We start from the raw sequence: 27,316 nt of genomic DNA on the forward strand, positions 1-27,316 counted from the left end.
CTTCATATAACCACTTTCCCTGCCTCACTTTCAGATAATGACTCCTCTCGGTCTGTAATACTTATGGATCTATATTTATGATACACAAAAGAATTAACTAGTTCAATTGCTCAGCCTAGTAGAGTTGCTAAAACATTATCATCATATCCTTTTGGACAGGATAACCACTTTCAGGCCTTAGCTTCCTCATCTTAAAAATAAAGGGTTGGTGTTATAGGATTGTTTAGCGTCCATGTAGCCCTAATACCCTACTGACCTATAAAAAGTCCTAACCAGAGCAGGTGTTTCTCCATGGACTTCCACAAGACGGCAGTGTAGGAAGACCCTGAACTCACCTTCTCCCACAGACACACTAAATCTATAGTTACATATGGATCATTTTCCTCTGAAAAAGATCTGAAAACTGGGTAAACTGCTTTTCCACAACAAAAGACAAAAATACCACATCAAGATGTGGGTAGGGGAGGCAGAGACATGGTCTTGCCAAAAACCCCACCCCATGTGTCACCACGCCGGTGCTTCTCTTGGAAGAGTGAGGGTTCGGTGCCCCACATCAGGCACCTTAATACCTGGGATCTGCACAGAGAGATAAGCCCCATAACATCTGGTTCAGAAACCCAAGGGACCCAAAGTATTATAGGAAATGGAGAGTCCCCCTTTAAAGAGCTCATGTGCATGTGCATCTCACTCATCCCAAGACCCAGCAAAAACCAGCAATTTAAAACACACCTAGACTGTATGTGAAAGGGATTATCTACTAATCTAAAAAATACCTGCTGGAGGGGTAGGGGACAGTTGAAACTCTCCCTAGAGATGGAGGCAGAGAAAGACCCCATTTTTTGCACCCTCTACCTACCCTGCTCGTACAGGTGGACGAGCTCAGAGGTGGCACCCTCCTGTTCCCTTTTAAGACTGGAGTGGCACTATCCCACTGCTTTGCTGAAGCCAGAAAGCATGGGTGGTTGTGGTACTGCGTGGCTCCCTGGCTGGGGCTGCCAAGGGCAAGCAGTTGCAGGGTTCTCTGTCTCCCAGCTTAAAGCAGGTACACAGGCACAGACAAGGCACTCCCATTGCATTCCTGAAGCCTGCAGGCTCTGTTGTCAATATATTTTCCTGCTGCCTTTCTGAAGCCAGAGAGTGTGCCCTACCCCCTACACTCTCTAGCTGCCCAGCTAAAGTTATTGGGCCCGTGCAATCCACATATGGGTTGCCCCTTGATTGCCTGGCCCTGGTGGCTAAGTGAGCTGCATTCTTGAGCTTCATAGGAATGTAACAACTGGAAAGACAGTGCTTGGCAAACCACCACGCCAGGACACTGCACAGATAATAGACTGAAACACAAGCCCAGTCTTCCCGTGAAAAAGACCTGTTGACTTAGTCTGGAGCTTCCGCTTGAGAAACATGCTTCAGGTTTCTCACACATCTAGAAGCTAAAGAAGCACTCTCAGGAACTTTTAAGCACAAAGACACCATCCTTGCACATGAGGAACCAATCCAAGGGTTCCTGACCCTGAGATCCTAGAGCTTTCTTGGATATTGTTCCTATGAAGCCTCATCACTGAGCTTTTATTTTGATTTGTGAGCCACCCAGTATCCTTCCCTAAGGAAGGATGCAGTGAAAAGTTTTCCTTGGGCATCGCTGAAGAATCCACAAATGAGGTTTAGTTGGATGCCTGTTATGAAAGAAGACACAGAAACTTGATTAGAACAGCATCAGTCCTGATGTTAGTGGACAGGGACTTCTCTATCTTATTCACTAGCCTTATCCTTAGTGCCTAGTAGTGAGTCACTAATGCTATAGTATATTAACAAAATATTTGTTGAATGAATGAATGAATGAATGATATCCAGGCAGAGAAGGAGAGAGCAATTAAAGAGAGTCCCAGACAGAAAAAGTATCACATTGAGATGAGAGAAAACATGGTATGGTAAAGTAACTAAAAAGAAGTCAGTCTGCATATAGTCTAGAGAGCCAGAGGGGGGATGGTTAAAGATGAAGAGTGGTCAAATCATGAAGGAGTATAAGCCTGGTAAAAGTGCAAAAGGAGAAGGGAAAGGGTACATCTTTAAAATTTAAGCAAGGGAGAAAATGATAAAATTTGCATTCAGAAAGGACACTGGTTGCAATATGCAGGTTTGGGTTGGAGAGGCAATGAACTGGAAGTAGGTGGCTAGCCTAGAGTCCAGTAATGTGTGGCAGTATTTCATGAGAGACTTTTAAGAGGTAAAATAATGGTGATGGAGAGCTAGCAGGTAGGGATGATGTCTGATTTATGGATTGTATTCCAAATGGGGGAAGATGCCACTGACTAACCTAGGGAATATGGGGGAAGAGCAGGTGTCAAAAAAATGGTGATGAATTGAGTTGTGGAAACAATAAGATTAGGTTCTATAGGACATGCTAATGTAGAGGCCCAGGAAGCATCTAGATATATGGGTCTGGAGCCAAGGGGAAGTATGTGAGCTGAAGATGTGGGTTAGGCAGTCATCAGCATAAAGATATAACAGAAGATGCAGAAGTAACTAAGATTGTACAGCAAGGTAATGTAGGTTGAGAATAGAAAGCCCAAGACAAAACCCTGAGGAGAGGAATACAAATTCTTAAGGACAGACAGAAGAAGATGAGCCTAAAAAGAATATTGGAAAGGAGCAGATAGAGAATTAGGAGACACAAATATTTTAAAAGCCAAAAAAATAGGAAATATTTCAAGAAGGAAGGAGCAGTCAAAAGCTGCTCTGAAATCAAGTGAGATAAGGACTTCAAGTTTGCACTGCATTTAGCAACAAGGACATCACTAGGACTCAGTGAGAATGATTCCGATGAAGGAAATAGAGAGAAGTCTGTGGGGGAGAGGGAAAGGGAAGAGGAAAAGTAGAGAAGTCAAAAATCTTCTTAGGAGTTTGTCCTTGAAGGGGAGGTGGAAGAAGGCAATGGCTGGAGAGGGATTTGGGGTTGTGGGGGGGTTTGTGGGTTTAAGATGCAAGCATGTGAGCATCTTTAATCAGTGATGGTAAGGAGACTATAGGGGAAAAGAGGGTAAGAAATAGAAGATGGGACTAGAAGTCAAAGAGATCAAATCCTGCCAGGTATTTCTCCATCAACTGTCTCGTGTTTTCCAAGTAACAATTTCAAAGTTTTCTACTCTCTCAAAATTCTTATCTCCCTGCCCCAACTCACTATCAACTGAAAATAGCTCCTCATACCTCATGAGAAAACAGAGCCATCGGATAGGAGCTCCTTGGACTTGTTGTATCCATGCCCGTCTTTTCCTCCTTTTATCCTGATAAGCTGAAAGGTTTTCCAACTCCTGTTGCCCCACTTGCCCTCTCCCTCATCCATTCATTCAACATTTCAAATAACCCCAACATTGTGCCAAGTGTGCACTGGGCCCAGGAGACACAAAGTTGGAAAAGTCCTTCTCCCAAGGAGTTCAGGGTCTATTGGAGAGAAAGATAGGTAACCATACTCTAAATGGATAATATTGTTAGTGCTGTGAAGAGCCATGAATGACCCCAAATAGTTCTTTTGGAATCTCAGATAGAAAATCCTGGTATCTCCTAAACTTCGAAAGATTTGGCCCTCTCAATTCATCAGTCCCAACCCATTAAGGAACGTCATGGAAACCCTACAGAAAATTGCCATTTTAACATTGCAGAAGAAAACAAAAACCCAAATTCTCTGAGGCACATTTGACTCAATACAAACAAAATTTTCCATTTTGAAATACAAATGTACTCTTAATATATTTTCTCTAAGTGTTAAGTAAACAAAGCACCCCATACAATTTCAAGTGTCATCATTTGTTTCTTAGTAGCAAATCTTAATTGTCATGTTCCAGGAACAAGGTTGTGGAACAATACAGGAAAATTCTCAACATATATTTTAGGTTTCCCTTGGATATAGTTTGAGGGAGGACGGTAAATATGATAGACAATGTAATTACCACCATATTGAGTTTGCTACATTAAGATTGAAGTGTATTCATGTATGAATAACTGAAATGTATGAAATATTCAAACTGTATCCGTTTAAACATGACACTTGAAATATGTAGTTTCCAATGGCTTCTCTCTCAGCAATGAACAGTCACCATCTGGGCATCATCAGTAAGATACAGTGACCCCTTCCCAAATACCTCATAAAATGAAACTCATCTCAGAGAAAGCCAGCAGTTACTAAAGATCAAAAGGACTGTGTGGCAGAGATTACCATATGCCCCCCATATCACTATTTTCCCCATCTTCCTTTTAGTACTAGAAAACTCTGAATTTTTCCTGGATACTTGGCCACTCAACTAGAGGCTATATTTTCCAGATTTTCTTGAAGGTAAGTGTGGTCATATGATGATATTTTGGCCAAGACAATAAGCAACTTCTGTGTTATATCTTCTAAATGGACACTGGTTCCCCTCAGTTCCCTCTTTTCCTCTTCCCTTGGGCTGGAAAGAGGATGTGATGCTTATGGCATGGCTTTGACCATGCAGCTGTGGACAATAATTGAGGGGAAGGCAAAGCAACAAGTCTCAGCAAACCTGAGACCATAGATTGCTGGTGGGGTAGGACCATCCACCTATCCCACACTTCTCATTCTCACCTCTGAACTGTTATGCAAAAAAGAAGTAAACTTCTAGGGTTTTAGAGCCATAGTATGTTTGGGTCTCTTTGTTACAGTAGCTTGGTCTGACCCTGGCTAATACAGACTGGTTCTAGATAACTTTCTCCAAGAGAAGGAACCCCTGTTGGTGCCCCCTCATAGTCAGTGGAAGATAATCACACATCCCCCTGGAGCTCAGTGATCACTAAGACCTCTAGAGGATCACCAACAGCCAACCTGAGTCTAGAGAGCACCCAAGACAAGGACGGCAATTGAGTGTGACATACTCATCTTTAGCATACTGGTCTTATGAGTTTGACATTCAATGCCAAAGAAGCAGTTAATTATTTTCTTATGAGTTTGACATTCAATGCCAAAGAAGCAGTTAATTATTTTCATAATGGTGTTTAAGGGAGAAAAACAACCAGGTAGTCAAGGTAAAGGTGTACTTTACCTCTTGCTGCCACACTCTAGCAGTCCACTGATACAGACAGCAGCTTAGCAGTGAAGGATTTTATAAGCAAAAATTATATAGAATAATTAGAGAAAAACAGCTTTTTGTGTACACTTAATGGTCAGCAATATGCTTTTTTTGTTCTAAGAGCTATTAGCACTGTACTCCCACACATGGTCACCATTTGCTGTTTTTCCCAGTGGCACCCTCCATATTTTTTTCTATTACCCACTGAATGGTATACTAAATACATATTAAAATATAATTTTTTTCTGAAACAGAAGCTTCTATTGCTAAATTGGTACACCAAAACATTTTCATTTTTCGTAAGAGTTAGAGTTCATTGTTGATTATAAATCCAATAAACAAACATCCCTTTATTGCCTCATTGACAATTACACAATATCTTTACCCTCTTACCTACTGAGTTTTATGGAAACTATTTCAACAGCGTAGACATTTATCATTACAAGAGAAACTCCCATTTAGACATTAACTACCTTGGCTTTATTAGAAACTCATTTTCCACAGATGTCCAGGCATGATTTGCTCCTTTTTATCAGGAAATAAATAATATCAGGTAATAGCTTCCTGTGGCAGAGGTTACATCTTTATTATACCCAGAGAAATAGATATCAACCAGTCAGAGAACAGCCAGATGGCTTCCCCTTCTTATCAATAAAATTTAATTTTCACTAAGCCAATTGTGACCAAGCTCATTTTTAAATAGGAAGCCGACATTTAGGATTCTTATATGAGGCAGCAAATATGACATCCATGAGAGTTTCAAATTTGCACTAACACAGATCCCAAGTCAGAAACCTAGGGCTCTTCTTTGACACTGAGCCACTCATTCATCAAGTCCTACTGGTTGCATCCCATATTATCTCCCGAATCTGTCTACTCTTTATGTTTCCAATGCCACACCCTTAGTGTAGTCCTGTCATTTCATACCTGGTTCACTGACGCAACCAACTCCTGCCTGTCCCATCCTTCCTCCTCCATGCCATCACAATGGACTGTTGAAAGCAGAAGTATATCCTTTTTAGAAGAGGGCAAACTGCCTAAACGTGGTCTTAAATGTCTGTTTGATCTGCTCTCCTGCCTAGTTTCCTGCCTTATTTGCTACCTCCCTATCCCTTTCCTCTGACACTACGTCCCATTTATGGACTAATTACTTGCAGTTCGCTCAAGTAGACATAGTTCACTTCTACCTCTGTGTCTTTGCAAACATTGTTCCTTTTGCTGAAAATGCCTTTCCCACTGCCCTCCCCACTTCCTTTCACCTTGATTGTAGTAGCTAACTGCTGCTTTCCTTTAGTCTCCAGCATACACACCATCTTCCCAATGAAGACTTCCCTGGTCCTTCAAGACTAGACTACATATCCTTCCTATATGCTTCCCCAGCATCTAAGTGAGTGTTTAATAAACTTTACAAACAACAGTATTGTCAACATTAACTGGTTAGTCTTGTAGGATCTCGTTCAGATGATTAGCTTGGGCGGGGGGCAGGGCGTGTGCTCAGGTATGATTATTACTCTGATTTCTGGTTCTGACATGCACACCCTCCCCCCAGCACACTGACCTTAACAATGTCACCAATAGGTGCATCAGTTAGGAACTGCAATAAACTGCTCATATCAAGAACAAAAAATCACAGAGTCTTCAACAAAATAGAAGGTTATTGCTCTCTCACAGAAAGGGAAGTCCAAAGATGGATGGTCCAGGGCTGATCTACCACATCACAAAGCACCTTGTCTAGCTGTTCCACCACCTTTAGTGTAGGACTTCCATTCTCTAAGCCACAAAATGTCTCTGGGTCTCCAGACATCCAACCTTCATTCCAAACAAGAAAAGGGTCAAAGTAAGGGGGATTCTTCATGATGGGTAAAAGGGAGCTCTTCTTGATGCCTTACCTATTGCCTTCAGCTTATTCCACATTGGCCACCCTTGTATGTAAGAAGGACTGTGAAACGAAGTCTTTGAGTTGAGCACACTGGTGCCTCAAATAATATCTTATTTACAAAGAAGGGGGAAGTGAATACTGAGTAGACACCTAGCAGTTTACTCCACACTGAGAGGAGTTGTATAATCCACTCTTTAAGAAAATAATGGCTCTGCTTTATAAATTCAAATTTCACATAATCTAAGAAACAACAAATTGTTTGGAAAGAGGAGTCACAGCAGGGACTTTTAAAACAGTACACTTCAAATATGAAAGAGGTTTTAAAAAACCCAAGTCATACATAATTTTTCAGGAACACATCTCTTATATACAAGGAGGGATACCCTCATACAGAGATCTCATTTATTCACTCCTACGTTATCCACAATGAACTATCAATGAGTAACATTGAACATATTACCTTCTGTGCTCCTCACTTTATGAAGCAGGATTGGTATTCCCACTTGCAGATGAGAACACTGAGGCAGAGAGTAGTTTAGTGACTTATGCAAGAATCACACTGTTGGTGAGAGCACAAGCACTCGAACCCAGGGCCATCTGATGCTCTACTCTGTAATGCAACTTCCCCACAAGCCTCCCCCGTTTCACTTGGACTAATGATTCTGACACTCCCCAAAATACAATTTCCATCATGTTGAATGTGCTACTTAAGATTGAAGTGTATTCACAGATGAATAACTGAAATGTATGAAATATTCACACTGTATGAGTTTAAACATGACACCCAATAACTGAGCCCATGCTGGCTTATCCCTAATGGAAAATATTGGACACTTTATTGTGTTTAAGTACACGATGAGTGATTTAATTAGATTACTCAGGGTCTTAAAGCTAGAAGAGTCTGTATAGATCATCCAGAAACCCTTTACTCATTTTTGAGATGAGAAAACTCAACTGGCTAACTGATTTGGTGAGAGTCATACAACGAATGAGCTGTACTGCCAAGGAGAGAACCCAGGCCCCCAGCCTTCAGTATTCCAAGGTTCTCTTTTTCTGCAGCATCCCTTAGCTTTCACTTTCCCAAATCTTACAGCCAGTGATCTAAGTCCTCCACCACATCCTGATACCCTTTGTTTTATAGAACTATTTGTATTGCGTAGATATAAATCAGAGATTTTCAAAGTCCAGCTTAAATTCCCTGGCACCCTTAAGGCACTCCATGATTTTCCTAATGAGAATTAATTGTTCTTTGCTCTCCACTTAAATTATACTTTAAACCTCCATTTTAGAACGTAATTCCTTCTGATTTATATTAATTATTTTTGCTGGTGTCCCATTCTAGATTATAAGCCTTTTAAAGGACTTGTTCTTTATAGCCTCCAAGCAGCTGGTTCGCTCTTTTGTCTAGACCAGGTGTTCAATGTGAATTCATTGAATGAATGAGTGAATAATATAATTATATTTTAACATTTTTTAGGATATTTTAATTTTCTTTTTTTAATCAAAGTATAGTTGACACCAATGTTACCTTAATTTCAGGTGTACAACATAGTGATTCAACAATTCTGTACGTTATGCTATGCTCACCAACTGCAGCTACCATCTGTCACCACCTAATGCTACTATAATACCATTGACTATATGCCCTATGCTGTACCTTTCATCCCTGTGAATTATTCATTCTGTAACTGGAAACCTGGTTTAGTAGGTTTAATAGAGTATTTCTTTAAGTGTTTCTGTTTAAAGGTGTGTCTCTCCAGATTTAAAAATAAACAAAATTGTGCTCATCCCTCTATATTAGTACTTTCCATATTGTGTTGTTTGTTGTCTATTTTCTCATTTAGAGTATCCTCCAGCAGAATGCCAAGTCTGCACAAATAGGCTTACTTACATTTGCTCCCTCCCATTCCCTAATGCCCAGCACTGTGTCTGATACAGAGTCAGCACCCAAGCATCCAATAAATGGGAGATAAGTGAATGAATCTCCTCCATTTCATAGACACTCATAGGATTTTTGCAGTTTCAATCCAAATCTTTCTGAAGCATATACCCATGGAAGTAAATACCTCCAAGCAGCTATTTTGTTCTTGCAAAGAAATTATTGTAGAATGTGTGAGAACATTCAGTGGGCAAATATGCAACATGTCTTAGAAAAAATGGAAGTGTGGTTGTCAAGGAGGAAAGATACAAGGACAAGAGTCTTTGAAGCTGTGTCATTAACTATTCCCAGTAATGCTGACTACAAACCAACCACAATACTTCAGTGCCCACCCAACAATAAGCAATTCTTGCTTGTGCCTCTGGGATGTTTGAGCAGACAGCTCTGCTGATCTTGGCTGGGCTTGGCTGGGTGGTTTGTCTGGTCTCAGTTAAACATCTCACAGGTACAGGGAGATATATCGATGTACGGGGGTCAGCTGGCCTGCAGCTGAAATAGAATATTCTTGGCTGGAATGACTAGGCTAACTCATCTCTATTCCAAGTCTCTAATCATCCAACAAGCCAGCACAGATGTTCTAATGGTGAGGAAGAAGGTAAGAATGAGAATAAACCTGATTGCACAATTGCTTTCAAGCCTCTGCTAATGCCATGCTTGCCAACAACTCATTGGCCAAAGTAAGTTTCATGTCTGAGACAAGAATCAAAATAGAAGACCACTGTAAAGTTATATAGCCAACAGGGTGGAGTGGAGAAATGGAGCCAGTGTTGCAAATCTACCACAGAATAAAAACTGAATATTGCTTGTTTAAATCTTTTGCCCCTAGCATGTAATAGTAGGCTTGATAAATATCTGTTGAACAGATGTGCAGATCAATGGATGGATAGATGAATGGATGAATTAATGAAACTAGTTTATGGGGCTCTTAACAGAGACTAGTCATCAATAACTCAACTATCGACTAGATTATGCCAGCAAGAAAACATTTGTCCTGAGATTTCCACAAGGTCCAATATAATAACTTACAAAAGTAGAAACAAGCACACACTTACTGGGTCCATCAAGCAGCTCTGGGAATGCGTTCTTCAGAATCCTTCTCTGGTGAACATGAAGTATTTTTCAGGTATCCACCCTTCTTTAGTTATAACAAATATTTCTGTGCAACTAAACTGAGTTTTTATCACAATTGCATTAAAGACATTTTAATATCTCCAATTCTTGCTTCTTTACTGCACAAAATTAAAGCATCAAAAAAGTATCTTTGGGAAAAAAGAAAAGTATCTTTGGTCACAATTACAAGCTTTTTTATTGCAAGAACAGCAACATTAGAAGCCTCCTGAACCACAGCTAACCTCTGACAAAGCCAGGCAAAAATCCAGTTTTGAAGTAGATCTCTACTCAGGAACCTTTAGTAGAGGAAGAAATTCTCCACAGGTGATTAGATTGCACTGTAAAATTCTCAACCAAAACTGAGAGCTGCTTATAGCTTCTTCCTTTATCTAAACCCAAAACAGTATACAGCATTCTAATGAAATGGATTTAATAGAAAATTAATTCACCAAGTCAAGGGGTTAGGATGATGAGACTTCTACATTGTACTCCTAGGAAACAGGAAAATGGCACACTTGTTCTAAGAAATAAACTCAAGAGCTTTTGGTGAGTTCTGTATAATAAGCAAGTGATCAATATTAATTGTTGATAGTATTTAATGTTTCAGATTGCCCTGAGGAACATGAAAAATTGGGGACGTATAGTTAGTTCACTAACATTTACTGACCCTTAGTATATGCCAGTCTCTGAGCTAAGCACTCTTAATTCATTGTCTCATTTACTCCTTACAACATCCTATAACATGGGTATTTTTCAAATGTTTACATTTTCCTATACATATTATAGAGGAAAGAGCTAATACTGCCAACAGCCGGGGGACCATGCATCCTGGTTTGGCCTGATTTGTGTTTGTTGTCCTGGCATAATTGTTGATAACACTCACTTCACCCTTAGAAGTGCCCTGGTTTGGATGATTGTTATGATCACCCTGGTAAAGAAACTTGCCCACACAGCTAGTAAATGGCTGAGCTGGGACTACCAGGTGGGTTAATCTTACACCAGGGACGTCAATTTCACCTCACTGTCTTACAATTCCAGCCACAATGATGACTGACAGAGTCCATTCCTGGTATCTGTCAACTTAAATCCAGAAACTGAGAATGTAGAGATCCTGAAGTGTAATAAGACTAGAAAGTGGAACTTGAGTAAATTCTAGTTATATTCCCAAAAGACTGGGGAAAACTGAATAGCCCCAAGAGCTGGAAAACAAGCAGGGAATAGATGCTTTCCAAAGCAAAGTCCCTGAAATTCATCCTTTGGATAGAAATTAAAACATTCCTTTATATACTTAAATATCAACTAACTTATTGAATTGCTATTGCATTTATTGAATATGCACATTGAAGAGACCAAGATTCTGTCCTAGCTCCTAAGTAAAAGAGAACACAAGTTTACAGTTAGAATATCCTTCCTCTTTCCCATTTATCTTACTACCAGTAAATAGCAACATTTATCTCCTTTTTTGCAACAGGAAGGATAGTTTGTATTTTCAAAGAGGGTCAATTTGGGTAAAATGTAAATCAACAAAATCAAAATGCATTCTTTCAAAGTCCCGCCGGTTCCCCTAGTAGTAGGGATTATGTACATTAGCAGCACAGAAAATGTAAAAGAACTAAGGAGGAAAATTGTAGGGGAAATGCAAATAAGTACATTTCTTGTATTTATTCATGAGTAGATTTCTTGCAAAAAGAGACAATCACCCAGGTTCCTTAGATCATACTGACTGTTCTTTGCTAATGCACAAGACTAGGAACTCATGCACGTGTTCCTTATGCAAATCAAATTGGAAAAAAATTAACTTGGAGGAGTGGTTGTTTGCTTATAAAAGAATTCCCATTAAATTCTCTTGAGAAAATATATAGACTAAATCAAAGGAGGAGGAAATAACTAGTCCAAAAAGATGACAATAGTTGAAGTCGGCCCAAATTATAAGAACAGAGGCCAAATAAGAGTCAGGGAATTAAAAAAGCAATTAGAATAAACACATAGAGATGCAAGAGGAAAGGAGAAATAGAAATAAGGCCTTCTTACAGAATAATTAGAGAGAGTGGTGGTGACTCAGAATTGCTCCTCCAAACTACAGTCTACATAGTGAAGCCAGAGCATCTCAAACTCGTAGGGGATGCGTCCATTGTAGACAGTGACAACAGATGTCCCAGCTGCTTGATTGCTCTGGAAAGAACTGTGTGAACAATAATGCAAACCCCACCTAGGAGACAGAGAGAGAGAAAAAGCTAGAGAAAAAAAATTCATAAGGGAAGAAAGGAGTTGGGTGGTCGCTCAGCCATCTGCCTGACAACACCTACAGGCCCACCTGAACCATCCCAAGCAGATGAAACCTCCAGACCTGTAGCTCCATGATCCCCCTTGGTCACAGTGTCCTGGGGTGGAACATTGGTCAGAATACTTTCCTTCGTACTAATATCAACACTCTTTCATCCTGTTCACAGTGCAGGGAGACAACAGGCGAGCCCCTCCCACCTTGTTTTCCTGTAGGGCCGACAGGCACTAGCGTGGGGATAGCGTCTCCTGGAAGAATATTACCAAGAAACGCTCTTTGTCACCTCCAGGCATTCATCGAGATCCTGGAAGCCTTTCCTCCTGAGAGGCGATTCCTAGATTTTAAGAATTGGTGTGGTTTGAGAAGACCATTTTAAAAAAATCAGTGTTAATGAAATAAAGCTTCTCATAATTAGAAACACATCAAGGCAAGACATTTGGGAAATGAGACTCTGTCCCCTGGTGACTCTCCAGATATGGGTTCCATTGGCCAGGACCCACCGAAATCCATTGAAATGTGACTGTCTGAAAACAGAGAGGCCATAAAGAATGGCACGCAGGCCAACCTTTGATCCAGGCAGCTCTGGACTTTGACAGCTCTCTCTGTTCTACCAACTCCTGTTTTAGGTGGTAAACATTCTACTATTAGGTGGTAAAAAATTCTACTATTAGGTGGTAAACATTCTACTAGTGCTAATACTATGAATAGTAACAATGACACAAAATTATACAGTTGGCATTTATTGGTGCTTGCTGTGTATGGTTAAGCAGAATAATGACCCCCGCCCCCACCCCCAAAAATGTCCTAATCCTCAGAAACCATGAATATGTTATGTTAACGGCAAGGGAGAATTGAGGTTGTTAATCAACTGACCTTAAAATCAGGAGATCATCCTGGATGACCTGGGTAGGCACAGGTCAAACGACCCTAGCTCCATGTCCAGACATGCACTGCTCTGACCCAGCTGTTAGACTGGCTCCATAGAAGCTTAACAGCAGAAGAGGAGGGCAAACAGTCAGTGTCAGGCTGAAGAGACGTGAGAAAGACCTGACCGGTCACTGCAGGTTTTGAAGACGGAGGAAGGGGCCATGAGCCAAAGAATGCAGGCAGCCGCTGAAGCTGGAAGAGCAATAACAATAGGAAAACCCAGATTCTCTTCTGGGGAGAGAAGAAAGGCAGGCGGTCCTGCCAACACCTTGAATTTATCCTGCTAACCCCCATTTTGGACTTGGGAGCTCCAGCGCTATAAGATATTAAATGTATGTGGTTTTAAGACATGAAGCTTGCACAGATGGGTTAGAGCAATAATAGGCAGCGAATACACTGTGCCAAACTTTGGGCCAAGTGTTTCATGTCCAACTATCTCTCATTCTGGCAAACACTGCAATCATCCCACTCACACCAATGAAGAAACTGAGGCTCCCAATGTTTAGGGACTTACCTAAGGTCTCGGCTAGTCAAATGCAGAGCTAGAATGCAATCCAGGCCTGTTTGACTCCAAAGCCCGGATCTCTTCTCTATTCAAGACTAACCCATATGGAATCAAACCTGAAACGACCTTAGCTCCATGTCCAGATATGCACTGCTCCACCCCAGCTGTTCGACTGGCTCCACAGAAGCTGAACAAAGCATACACGTGCGCACACGCGCACACACATGCACGCACACACACACAGAGTCAATTACCATTTAAAAATAGCTCCCTATCCAAATGGCCAAATGAAAGTATTATTTTGGTCTAATTGGTCCTCATTTATTCACTATATAGGACTCTTCTGAAAAAAAGGATGGAAGGGGCCAGGGGTGACTTGTGAATGTAGCCTGAATGCTTGGCTGAAAGCACTTTGAATCAATAAGCAAGCTAGTGCTTTGGTCTAGGAAATTTACTACAGTCAAGTTTGAAATGCTTTTCACTTTTATAATTAATTACCGTGGGTAATGCTTTTTGTTATTATTTTTTATAATTAATTACCAAGCATTGCTAGTCGCCAGCAACTTTTCATACACTGCTTAAGCATACAGAGATAAGAAATCCGAACCGTAACTAGAGTGCGTGTTCATGGATTACTAAAATACTCACATAAGAATTACACACTAATTCAACTACAATAAAAAAAAAATTACACTTGAAGAGCTTATTATATACTATTCCTTCCCCTTCTGAGAAACATTTGAGCAGAAGCCTAGCATGGTTACCATGGCAACTATAATGCAAAATTGTCAGTAACTTTATGAATTGCAAATTCCTCTAAGGGTGTTGGGGATTTTTTTTCCTACTTCCATTTTTAACCATCTCATATGCATTATTCCAGCAATATGTTAAACAAGGTTTTTGGGAACTCATGCATCATTTCAAAACAAGTTATGTTCTAAATGCTCAAATTCCATTATTCTAACAAGAGAAAGCTAAACAGGGAACACCCAATTTGCCGAATATTAAATTGTCCATTGTTTTTAATGGAGTTCCCAACATATTTACTACCCTCACCTTTCCTGAAAAGGATCCAGTTAGTCAAATAAAAGGAATCACTATATTCTTCATCACTGTCTGTATCTCCCTGAGAATGGAGAAAGAGATAGTCCTAGTTTAAAAACAAAATAAAACAAAACAAAACAAAAAATAAAATAAAAAGGCACAGGCCCACAATCTGCTTTTCCTCCAAGTAACTTCAGTCACTTTCTGCATCAAACCTTTAATCAAATGAATGGTCAATGTTCACTATTGTCCCTTCTCAATACATCTTCTCTCATGTTCTCATTAGACCATGAAAATGACCCAGAGAAGTTCCTTGAGTAGCGAGTTTCCCAACATGGTCTGTTTGTGTTGGGAGGTTAGAGACTTGGAAAGATAGCCAAAAGCATGTGCGACAATGTGAGTGCTTTCTCACAAATACTTGCAATGGCAGGTGGGGGTACCCACATAATCCTAATTGGTTCTGGTGCTCGCACTGCCATTTCCTAGCTATGTGGCTTTGGACAAGTCACTTGTGCTCTGCGAGCTTCAGCTTCCTCACCTCTAAAACAGGATTTTAAATTTTTGCTCTGTCCGTTTCACAAGACTGTTGTAAGGATCACATGAGATCATGTATTTGAAAGCCACCATGTCCTATTAAAATATTACTCTCAATTCTTCTCAATTTTTATTTCAGATAACCAGTACTAAGAATCTCCAAAATATGAATATTCTTTATTTTCAGAATCTGATGTCAAGAAGATAAATGCTGATTCGTACCTTGGGTGTCTTGGGGTTTAGAAAATAAATTGAAATAAAGGTAAAGACAAAAAAAGCAGAATGAAATCCTATTTTATGAAGGAAGACCCACATTTTTGCCTCTGATCAGTTTCCAAGTTGTGAGACCTATTTGTTTGCAAGACTACACACAGAGAATGACTGCATTCAAAGCGTATCTCTAAGACAAAGGTACATCCATGTGCTCACTGAGCTCAAGGAGGAACAGCATTTTGTGAAGCCAAGTGAGTCTACTGTTTGTTCCTCTCTGTGCTGTTTTGTAGCAACTTCTCGAGGTTGGAAGAATGCTAGTGTTTTTCCTCTCCTTGAACAGTAGTCTTCAAAAAGGATGTAAGTATGGCAGAACCCTTGTTAGACATAAATTACTGTGTACAAGACAATCAGAGAAACATGGTGGAGAAGCTTTAAAAGACTGAGACTCTGGTTTCCGGGACTTTCTTTTCATTCCTTCATTTGTTCACTTAGACATTGACTAAGAGCCAATTCTACTCTATTCCAGAAAATAAAAGGAAGAATCAAACACATTTGCATTCGTGAAGAGCTCTCTGATTTATTGAGGGGAGAGTATATGGTCTTTTTTTCTAGCCCTAACTGCATCGAAAGGCTATCAGGACACAGAAATGGCAAAGACTACCACAAATGGGGCAGGAACAAGTAAAAAGAGACATCCCAGGGAAAGTGTGTGTGAGCTACATGGATTTAGGAGTTTTCCAGGTGGAGAATTGGTGCAGGGATTCTGCAGAGTAGAAGGCATGTGGAAATGCTTGGGAAGGTGAGATTGGAATGTTGAAGACCCCCATGGCTAGAGCACAGGATGCCAAGGATGGGGAATAATTTCACGGAGCAAGTCCAGGTCCAACTCGTCAGCATGCAGTATGTGCAGAAGCAATGGGGAGTCGGAATATTTTAAATAAGGAAGGGGGATGACCTGTCAGATCTGGGTTTTAGGCAGGACCCTTTAGGAGTAGCAGAGTCAAGCAAAACGAGTACAAGTGGCAAAGTCCCTGCCACGTGCAACAAGAGAGCCTGCTTTCATCAGAGCAGACCCAAAGCCCAATGGTCTTGAGGGCATGAAAAGCCGGGGAAAACTGTGGCAAGGAAGTCAGGATCCACTGGACTCCACAACTTCCTGAAAGTTTGAAGAGTGTCAGCATTATCTCAGAAGGTGAGCACACAGATTCCATGGTATCTCCGCCTTCCCCAGCTTGGCAATAATACAAAAATGTGGTCGATCCCCTTCACTCCATGTAACTCACACCAGATGCTGATGCCCTTCGACTCTTCCACAGCTACAGTTCCCCAAATCATTTCTTTCCAGAGGTCAGGCATCTGGAGCTCATTAAATCCCACACACCAGCATTTTAACTGTGTAAAACTGTTTATTTGCAGTGCAAATGAATGTTGAATTTGATTTACACAGCACTGTGTATTCTTCGTTCTGGGAGGATGGCCTGCTCACCTAGGAGCTTGGGGCAATGGGGAGGACCTTTGGCCAAAAGCTGGAATTGGAAATCTAGGCTTTGTGAATCATTTGTAAAGAATGGAGAGCTTCAGGTCTTAGAGAAGGTTTATGTGACCTCCTTGTTATACAGGCAAGGAAACCAAGACCTGAAGAAGTTAAATGACAGAGGTGGAGGCTGGGACTCGGGTCTCTTGATTCTCAGTCCAGTGGCCTTCTAGTTCCCCTGCCTCTCTACAGTTCAAAATACAAAAGAAGGAGAAGAAGACGACAACAATGACAGGGAAGGAGGAGGAGGAGGAGGGGGAGAAAAAAGAAAGAAAAGAAAAGAAAAGAAAAGAAAAGGAAAAGAGAAGAAAGGAAAGGAAAGGAGAAGAAAAAAAGAAAAAGAAAGGGGAAGGAGGGTCTTATCTATGATGAAATTCAAAAATGAAAAAAAAATTACGTATGTGTAATGTACTGGCACATTCATATTGTAGTATAAAAATGAGAGAAAATTGATGAGATTTGTTTGAAAATGACTTGTCCTCTGTTTCATTGGCATAAAGTTATGGAATACATGATGTATGGCTCCTGGATCAAATCTGAAACACAAAATAACCTGCTCAAAGTCACGTGGCTTGTGAGTCTAAGTCTGGGTTTTTTCATCTGGAAAATGGGCATAATAACATATACATCAAAGTTGGATTGTTTTATTTAATTAACCTTTGAGAAAATAGCTTAAAAGACAGTGGCTAGTATTGTGTTTTATATATTATATATGTGGGTTTGAGCTTAAAATAGTTTCCCTGGGAACTCACCATATATTCATTCCCATGATGCTGTCATTGTTCAAAATATTTGGTACATTTTTTTCCTTTGGAACTGCTGCCAGAGCTAGCTTTTACATCTTAGGAGAAAAATCATTCCTTTAAGCCTACATTTTGGCCAAGAAGAGTTTTACTCAGTTTTATCAACTTCATTCACCAATGTTAGCTGTGAGGGAGTTTTAACCATTTGTGAAAACAACAGCCAAATACAAAAGATGAAGATTTGCCATGACTTAGGATACTCAAAAGAATTTGCTTCCTCAGGTAGAGGGGATACATTTTCTATTTGCCAGAGCAGGCCCAGGAGCCTTGGGAAAGTCACAAGCCATGGTACCAAACCCTGTTCCAGAGTTGAGAAGGTGGGAAAGGGGATGTTGAGGACTCAAGGTCAGCCCTTGGAACGCTAGAACTTTCTGGAACTTTTGAGATAGAAATCTTGCCTCTCAGAAACAATTCCATATGGATTTTCACAAGTAGGAAAGCTCATTCTAGCTCCGGGAATGATTAATTCTCATTCTGCGTGAGGGATAGAAGGTAAAGAGAAGGCCTGTGAGGGCCACTCCTGACCTTGAATGCAAAGCAGCCTGAGGAAGACACAGAAGGACACACGGGCTGCTCCTACCCACTCCTTATTCAGGATAAACTTATCCCCTCTCCTCTCCACTGAGACAGACAGACACAGGCACGCACACGCACACACACACACGATTACAGACTCCCTGCCTCTGAAACTTTCAGGGATTCTAGGGTTAGCATCTTGCTTGCAAATTGCACCTCGAACATTTTCATTCTTCATGTTGTTATCATTATAACCCTATCATTATACTGCTGGCTAATCATGAATAAAGCAATAAACAGAGGAAAAAATCCTTTCCCTGGTGAGCACAAATAATTGCAGATGAATACCTCATGTTTGGGCTCTGCACCACGTAACGTTCTATGCTATTATGAGCAATATCAGAGGATGTTTTATCGCAAGGGATCATTTTTTCTAATAGTCATGTTTACTCCCCTTTCAGATTCCAGCCTCGTCCTGAAGGCCCTACAAAGTTCCTGGGAGGGAGTTTGCAGCTCTGGCCTGCAAGCGATGGAACAAGGATCCTTTCTCTCTGGGAGTAATCCTCACGGGAAAATCTGAAGCCAAGCAGAAGAGGGCAGGAGGTTCTTCTTTAGCCAGAAGTTGAAAGAAAAAAAACACATAGGATATGGATTCTGGAGTGAGCTTCGCTGCTGGGGGTGAAGGAGCAAGGAAAGGAAATCCAGCATTTCCTTTGAAAATCTATCATGGCCCTGAGAGGCTACTGGGAGGTGAAACCAGCCTATTGTACAGGCCAGATGGGGCGTGGGGCTGCAGGTGGCTCCATTTTCTTCCCTCCCCTGCCCGCCATTGTGGCTCTGCTCGCTCTCCCTCCTCCCCCAGCAAGGACAGCTCAGACACGCACTGAAGCGCTTTTGGTCACCCTCGGATAGTAGAACAGCTTCGTGTTCAGGTATTAAAAGTTCATCTACTCACCTATTCTCAAAGCCTTCTAATCCCTTGCCCACTTAAGGTTCCTTTTCCCCGCTCAGTAGTGAGCGAGTCTCTGCTTCTGCTGTTTGTCCACCCTGTTCTTTCTCCCAGTCCCCCTGCCCCACTCGCTGTGCTACTTTTGGCTCCCGCGGGGCCAGGACAGAGACAAGAGACAAGGGATAAAGGGTCTATTAACTGATGACCTTGTATTCTGTGAAGATGCCTTTGGTGTGTCGGCTGCACAGATGCTGGCTCCTCCTCACATGAGTGTTGCGGGGTTCTTAAGAGACACGACCATCCCCCTTTCCACTGGGTGCTGCCCTCTGACACCACAGTGTCCCTGCCCTTACCCCCACAGTGCTCTCTCAGGCTGACTGTGAAAACACTACACGCGCTCTCCTTGCCGGGTTTGCCGCGTCCTGGCAGGAAGTCCTCTAGGGCGATGCCTTTCAGGATGACTCAAGCAGGTATTAGCCATCCGTGCCATTCCCCTCCCCAGCCCAACCTGGAAGCCTAGAGCCCTGTCACATTGCCCTCTGCATTGGCTCTGCCAACAGAAGCAGCTCCAGGCAGTCTCCTGCCTTTGGGCTTCTGCAGGCTAGAGTCAGGATCCTATCTCCACGCCCCGCCATGTTCAAAGGACCCACATCAAGATCTCAAGAGAATTCTGAGTCAAGGTCTCTGGAGCGTCACTCCGTGAGTCATGGCTACACTTCACTGAGTGAACAGTGAGTCCAAGCCCTGCCCTCCAGGATGAGAACCATCTCCTCTCCCTTCCTCTCTATACCCTCGGCTCCCTGTATGGCAGGTGGCTCTAGCTAGGATTACAGATCATGTTTCTCTTGAGAATATATGAGCTTTTTGACTTAATCAAATATTTTAAGCATAATATCCTTCTCTGTTATCATTTTAGGCAATTTACAGAGATGAATATGATTTTATATCTATAACACATGAAGTATGGATTTTTAGATTCATTAGGATATGTAATTCTGACACATAAAAGTTTATACTCATAAACAGTATTTCCACAGCACACAGGTCAAGGATAGTCTCATATTTATAGTGAAATTAATCTCTGTTCAATTAAAGTTAATCCTGAAAACCTTGTCAAACATACATAATATAAGGTACTTAATTCTTTCATAAATTCTTACGAAAGTGATGAATAGGTGGATGGATGGAGAGATGAAATATTTTTAAAGCACCAAATCTAGGAAGTCAATATGAAATTAGAGATGGATTTGGTTTCTTATTCTTCAACATGATAGCTGTGACCTTGGGAAATGTCATTTAACCTCTTCATGTCTCAATGTCCTCGTCTGTAAATAGATACAAATACGGTCATCACAAAGCCTCGCTCTGAGCATCAGATAAGATAACCCTGGGAGCTCTAGAGCTACATATAACAGAAGGGTGTTAGTGAGATGGGGGCAGAGGTTCTGCAGCTGTTACCTTGAACAATTTCCATGTTTCGGTGACTCACTTTCACTACCTGCAAAATAGACATTGAAAGACTTCTCTCCAGCTTTCCCTGCAAGGCAACCCATGCAGGGCATATCGGGGGCCCTTTGATTTCAGGCCCCAGTGGATCTCACTAGCTGTACAACCACAGAGCAGCCACCAAAATCTCTGTGCTACAGTTCTCTCAGCTGTTTTAAAAGGATAACGATGACTACCCCAGAGAGTGGTCCTAAGAATCAAATGTCTTAAAGTAGCACAGTGCCTAGAACATAGCTAACAGTACTCAGCCGAGGCAACTATTAGAATCAACAGTGTCCTGTGAATTTCCAGGGAAAAATACCATGGGGTTGCCTCTCCCTTTATTGCCTAGATTCAGGCATTTCTGAATAAGCTCTGTTGCTATGGTTACCTCCCAAAGACACCACATTTGAAAATGTGTTGGGAGATAGGGATTGATGGCAGAAGGCTTTAGTGGAGGACACAAAGCAACTTCAGCAACTGAGACATTTTAATACATGCGAAGTCTTTCTCTTGGAAACCGAAGTCACATTTTGCCAAAATGGAAATGAACTCAGGAAGTGGAGTTTCAGAAGTTCCACATTTGGCCAGCCTCCTTCCCCCATCACTGGGACCTCAAGGACAGGTATATCTGGCCCTGAACCAACTCCTGAGCATCTCGGTTTTCTCCCCCCAGGATCTGGCAGTCTGAAGGATGTTGGTTGCCAGACAGAATTCATCAGATTCACTTCCCAGATGCTATCGCTTCTGATGCCGAATAAAAAATAGGTTGCCCAGAAATTGAGGTTGGAAAGGACAAGGGTAGCTGAGAAATGCACAGTGATAAGCACAGAACAATAAAGGGCTATTCTTGTGAAAATTCATTAGCATATATATTTGAATATTCCAGGGATCTTCACATCCCTCCAATCCCATACTCGGTCCCTACAGGGGCCAGACCTAATATCCCAGGCTAAACTATCCCCCACAGCAGTGTTATAAATGGTTTTCGATCTGTCAAAATCAGTCACGGCTCCAACAGGGAATGAATAAAAGTTGGCCTGACCACGCTTCCTGTTTCCAACTACAGCAAACCCAAGACCTGATGGGGCCTCAATGGGCCAGAGTATTGTACACTCAATCCTACTAAAAAGACTCTTTCTTCTCGGTCATTTTTTCCCAGACGTCCCAGGGAGCTGTCCTGCTCTTATTTGAAATTCAAACCACAAGGAAGTCACCTCTAAAAATACCAAGTTTCCCACTTGCCCTTTCACGATGATGCAGCACCACCTAGGGGACAGTGTCATTCATTTCTTGCTCTTTGCACTATAAAATTCCTTTAAAAATATTGCAGCTCCCCCGTCCCCCCCTCCCCCACGGCCCTTATCTACATAAGAAAGCCACAGAAGCTTCTCTGCACACTTCTTTCTAGATTCAGCTCCAGACTTACGTCAACTGGAAACCCTGGTGGCCTAATTTATTACACAATGATCACTGCCAAGGATTGCGGCTCACATTTACAATCGCCATGGAAAATTTGCTTTATCATTATCAGAACTACCAATTATGAAGCACCTATCACATGACAAGGTATATATGTTTATTTCTAATATATACAATAGTCCTTCGAATTGGGCATTAGCATCCCCATTTTACATATGCAGAAATCAAGGCTCGGAAGAACCAAGAGACTTCCCCAGGATCCCAGACCAGGGCTGTCTTACTCTTTCCACTATAAAATGCAATCTCTTTATCCTAACGTGAGTTGTGCCTACATGGCAGTGAGGCTGCTCATTTTAATGACTATACAGCAGAACATTCAAATAAGTATTGTCTTTCAAAGAAGTCACTTTGAATCCTCTACTGTCATTCCAATGACTAATGCTCCTAACATTTCTGAGTGTCTGTGGCTGGAACTGCCTGCAGCCCTGAGCTGCACAACACAATCTCCTGTTACATGATGTTACATGTTTAACCTAAACATGGTGGAGATACCATGATGTCAAGCAGTGTAACTTTTTCAGGCCCATTCTCTGTAGATTTTGATTCAGTGTATCAGGGACAGGGCCCAGGAATTTGTATTTTCATCAAGAATGCAAGGAAATGTAATCATCAGGAAAGTTCTAGAAATAATGTAATGATACATACATGTGCTTTGGGGTCAGAAGGACTTGGGTTGTGGATCTAGCTCTGTCTGTCTGTTTGTTTGTTTATGTATTTATCACAGAGAGAGAGCACAAGCAGGGGCAGTGGGCAGAGGGAGAAGCAGGCTTCCCACGGAGCAGGGAGCCTGATGCGGGGCTCGATCCCAGGACCCCGGGATCATGACCTGAGCTGAGGGCAGACACTTAACCAACTGAGCCACCCAAGCGTCCCGCTCTTTTTTCTAATTGTGTACCCCTAGGAAAGTCACTGAAAGCCCTTGAGTATCAAGTTTCTCATCTATAAAATTATATTAATATTTGTTAATAGGCACCAGACAGGGTTGTGGTATGGACTGAACGAGATTAAGGATGAAGGGCTCGCATACTGAGTACCCGGCTTATAAGCGTCACCTGGTAATCGGTCATTGCTATTGTAACATAATCAGCCTCTCAGCTCATCAAATTTGCCCTATGTGACTTTTTGCTATTTCCAAATATTAAATCCACAGTGAAATGATATCAGGACACATAAAATATACTACAGTAACATGCTTAATTTAAAAAATAAACAACTAAAGACTCTAAGGAGAGGAGATGATAGGTAATAGAGACAGACATGTATCATTTTTAGGGTAAGAAAATGCTCTAGAAATGAGAGACCAATATTTAAAACAGTTTGACACTCAAGAGACTAACATGTTTCTAAGGGGGGAAAAAACCCACAACACACTGATAGAAGAGATGGCAGCAACCCAAGTGTCTATGGATAGATGATGAATAAATAAAATGTGGCCTATACATACAGTAGGATATTACTCAGCCCTAGAGAGGAAGGCAATGCTGACACCTACTACCACATGGATGGACCTGGAGGACCCTACGCTGAGCAAAATAAGCCATCACGCAAAAGGACAAATACTGTATGATTCCACTCATATATGAGGTAGCTAGAGTGATAAAATTCATACAGACGGAGAGAAAATGGTGGTTGACAGGGGCTGGCAGGAAGGGCAATGCGAAGTTACTGTTCAGGGGGTACAGCATCCATTCTACGAGATGAATAGAATCCAGCAGACGGAGGGTGGCGATGGCCGTGCATCAGCATGAACGCGCTTAATGCCGCTGAACTGCACACTTAACAGTTCCAAAAGATACGTATTTACCACAATTAAGAACATTTTTTTTTTAAAGATTTTATTTATTTTTTAGAGAGTGAGTGAGAGGGAAACAGCATGAGAGGGGAGAGGGTCAGAGGGAGAAGCAGGCTCCCCGCCGAGCCGGGAGCCCGATGCGGGACTCGATCCCAGGACCTCGGGATCATGACCTGAGCCGAAGGCAGACGCTTAACCATCTGAGCCACCCAGGCGCCCAAGAACATTTTTTAATTTAAAAAACCACACATATGGCTCTCAAGTGAGAATCAAAGTGAGATTTGTGTTAGAAATGTCTTGGTGGGTTTGTGTTTCTTAAACCAAGAGCGCCAGGTGAGATACTCCGGCTTAGAAATGCAGAGTCCACCCTTTTATGAAAGTGAGCAAGTCAATTCACAAGTACTCTGACATCCACATTCTCAAAACTGTGACCAGCACTGCCTTGCTTGCATCTGTTTTTCTTTGTGGCTACGTGTTTACCCACGTCACCCAAGAAATATTGCTGGGCAAGGTAGGAGGCTGAGCCTGGAAAACCTGTTCTGATTTCCCTGCCCTGGCCTACAGGGTGACTTTGAGGTAGATGGCTGTGGAGCCTGGGGCTCCCCGAGGAGGACACAGAGGGAGCGAGGGAGCCCTCTTACAGCCCCATGCCCGTGGTGGGTCCCGCCCAGGGGCAGCTGGGAGAGAGCGGGCACTTCAAAGGCACAGCCCTGTGGATTGGACTGCGTGGGCCCCCCTTTTGGCTACAGCAGGGGCACTAGCCGTGGTTGCAATTCGATGTGAACCGCGAGCTGAAGAGGACATTGCCCGGTTTCTGTTATCTTTGATTTTCTTTGAGGCTAGCATTTAATAAGGTAGACAGGAGATTTTCTGATGAGTCTAAGTGACATCAAAGCACTTCAAAGTTTCCCAAATATGCTAGCATTGGCTTTTTTGTCTAATTTAACTTAAAAGTTATGACAAGATCAGAGTCTGTATGTATTTAACGAATTCCACATCTTTCCCCCATTCATTGCTTTTTTTTTTTTTTTTTGCAAAAATAGGAATGGATTTCCTGAAACAATTAGGCAAAAGTTAGATGTTATTCTTTCTCTCTTCGGGATGATGTGGGTCCTAGTGTAGAGACTGCCTGAGATGGAACTGGCAGAGTTCCAGAGTTGAAAACCGGAGATGTATGGTGACAACTGGGTGTACGAGCAGAAAATAAGAGAGGAGGGCTGGTCTTGCCTTTCATCTGCCAGGGAACATTTATTGCTGCCTGAAAGAACCTCCTGAGGGCGAGGTACACGTAAAACCAGCGGGCAGTATACATGATAGTCCTACTGGGTCTTAGTAACATGATGTATGTCTCTAACTTTGAAATTCTTTAGAGCAAAATTCAGAAAGCTTTTTAAAAAGGTATCCTAGGGGCGCCTGGGTGGCTCAGTCGTTAAGTGTCTGCCTTCGGCTCAGGTCATGATCCCAGGGTCCTGGGATCGAGCCCCGTATCGGGCTCCCTGCTCCGCGGGAAGCCTGCTTCTCCCTCTCCCACTGCCCCCGCTTGTGTTCCCTCTCTCGCTGTGTCTCTGTCAAATAAATAAAATATTTTTTAAAAAACAAAAAGGTATCCAATTTTTGGCTCCAGGATAGATAGATGATAGATAGATAGATAGATATAGATAGATACATTCTAGTATCTTTAACAGAAACCACTCTATCTAGCTTAAACACAGTGTGCTTGGATGTTAACTTCTGGCCATTAGCAGAAGGCTGCTTCTTCCTACAAGGTGCCTGGAAGGACTAAAAGAGCAGCCTCTAGTCTGACTTCCAGGCGTGACACTCAGACCACCAGCACAAAACTGGCTGTCCAGAAGAGCTCCTATCTCTGCTGACCGCACGGAAGCTGGGAAATCATGAAGACACTGCCTGGTTGTTAGTTCTGGAGACACAGCATCTTCGCCTCAATCCCCACCAGCAAAACGGCTGCCCCACATCCTGCTGCACCACACCCTGGGACTATTGCTAGTCCAGAAAAATCAAATGCTCCACAAATGTTGGCAGAAATAATGGTTTCCATCTCATCTGGGTCTTCTTAATCTCAAGCGGGCACATCTGCTTGGAGGAAGCCAGGTCACATCTGGAATTCAAGCTGTAAGAGAGGTTGGGAAATGTAAAGACTTTGGTTCCCTGGACCCATCAGTGAGCCCCAGCACACCCATGTGCCACAAATGGGTTAAAAGTGTCAGGAGATCTCTACCTCCTAAGCCTTTTGGGTAGCCACAAAGGGCTGGGCAGCCAAAGTGACTTTTGGCCAGTAACCTCCTCACCTAGCGCTCCCTAGAAGGGGTAGCCTAGACAGAGTGGGGCCTGATGGCTCACCCCTTGGTTCCTACAGATAAAGAAGATGAGAAGCATTGGATTTCCCTGCTGTGCTGTGATGTGTTGTGTGAAGCCAAGAATGTGTCCCATTACCCGGACAGCTACTTAAGAAGCCTGCTGCTGGCTGAGCTGTTGACCATCATGGACGAGGGACACTCCAGCTGCTGACAGTTTCAATGGTGAGGTGCAGACAGTTGGCTTTGGGGAAAGCCAGCTCCTCATAAGTACAGCTCCAGGTAGATGCCCCAAATCTCTTCTGTTGACTTATATCTATTTGCTTAGAGATGTCCAAACTAGTTGCAGGGTGACTGTTCTAACAACACACACACACAATCAGAACTTCATTATTATTTGGAAATACTTGATACGAAAAAATTCAATTGCATTTCAAACCCATTTGTATTATCACACACAAAAAATCAACACTGCATTTGTCAATGACAGAACAAGAAGAGCTGTTAGGCCCTAAATAGAATTTTCAATTTTTGAATGGTTTTAAAAATGGTTTAAAATTATTTCATCAGCTATAAGGTATTTGAGAAACAAGACAGTGGATCACAGGGGAAGGGAGGAAAAAATGAAACAAGATGAAACCAGGGAGGGAGACAAACCATAAGAGACTCTTAATATCAGGAAACAAACTGAGGGTTGCTGGAGTGGAGGGGGGTGGGAAGGATGGGCTGGCTGGGTGATGGACACTGGGGAGGGTATGTGCTATGGTGAGCGCTGTGAATTGTGTAAGACTGATGAATCACAGACCTGTACCTCTGAAACAAATAATACATTATATGTTTAAAAAAAAGAAGAAGAAGAAGAAGATACTAGGAAGGGAAAAATGAAGGGGGGGAAATCGGAGGGGGAGATGAACCATGAGAGGCTATGGACTCTGA

At 42.1% G+C, this 27,316-nt stretch overlaps 1 protein-coding gene across 2 annotated transcripts in view; it reads right to left on the bottom strand.

Annotated features, from left to right (window-relative positions):
• Positions 1-10,225: 10,225 nt before the first annotated feature.
• FASTKD2 (FAST kinase domains 2) overlaps positions 10,226-27,316 on the bottom strand; it is a 38,817-nt gene continuing 21,726 nt past the window's right edge. Inside the window, exon 13 of one of the 2 annotated variants that reach the window (XM_081813769.1) lies at positions 10,226-12,212. The gene's annotated coding sequence lies outside the window, so the exon portion shown is untranslated. Of the gene's footprint in view, positions 12,213-24,265; positions 26,197-27,316 lie in introns of those variants that run through there. The other variant, XM_081813768.1, reaches the window with a different exon arrangement.

The sequence above is a fragment of the Leptonychotes weddellii genome, chromosome 3 (genome assembly GCF_054177405.1).
Source record: "Leptonychotes weddellii isolate Sample4059 chromosome 3, ASM5417740v2, whole genome shotgun sequence".
NCBI classification, from domain to species: Eukaryota; Metazoa; Chordata; class Mammalia; order Carnivora; family Phocidae; genus Leptonychotes; species Leptonychotes weddellii.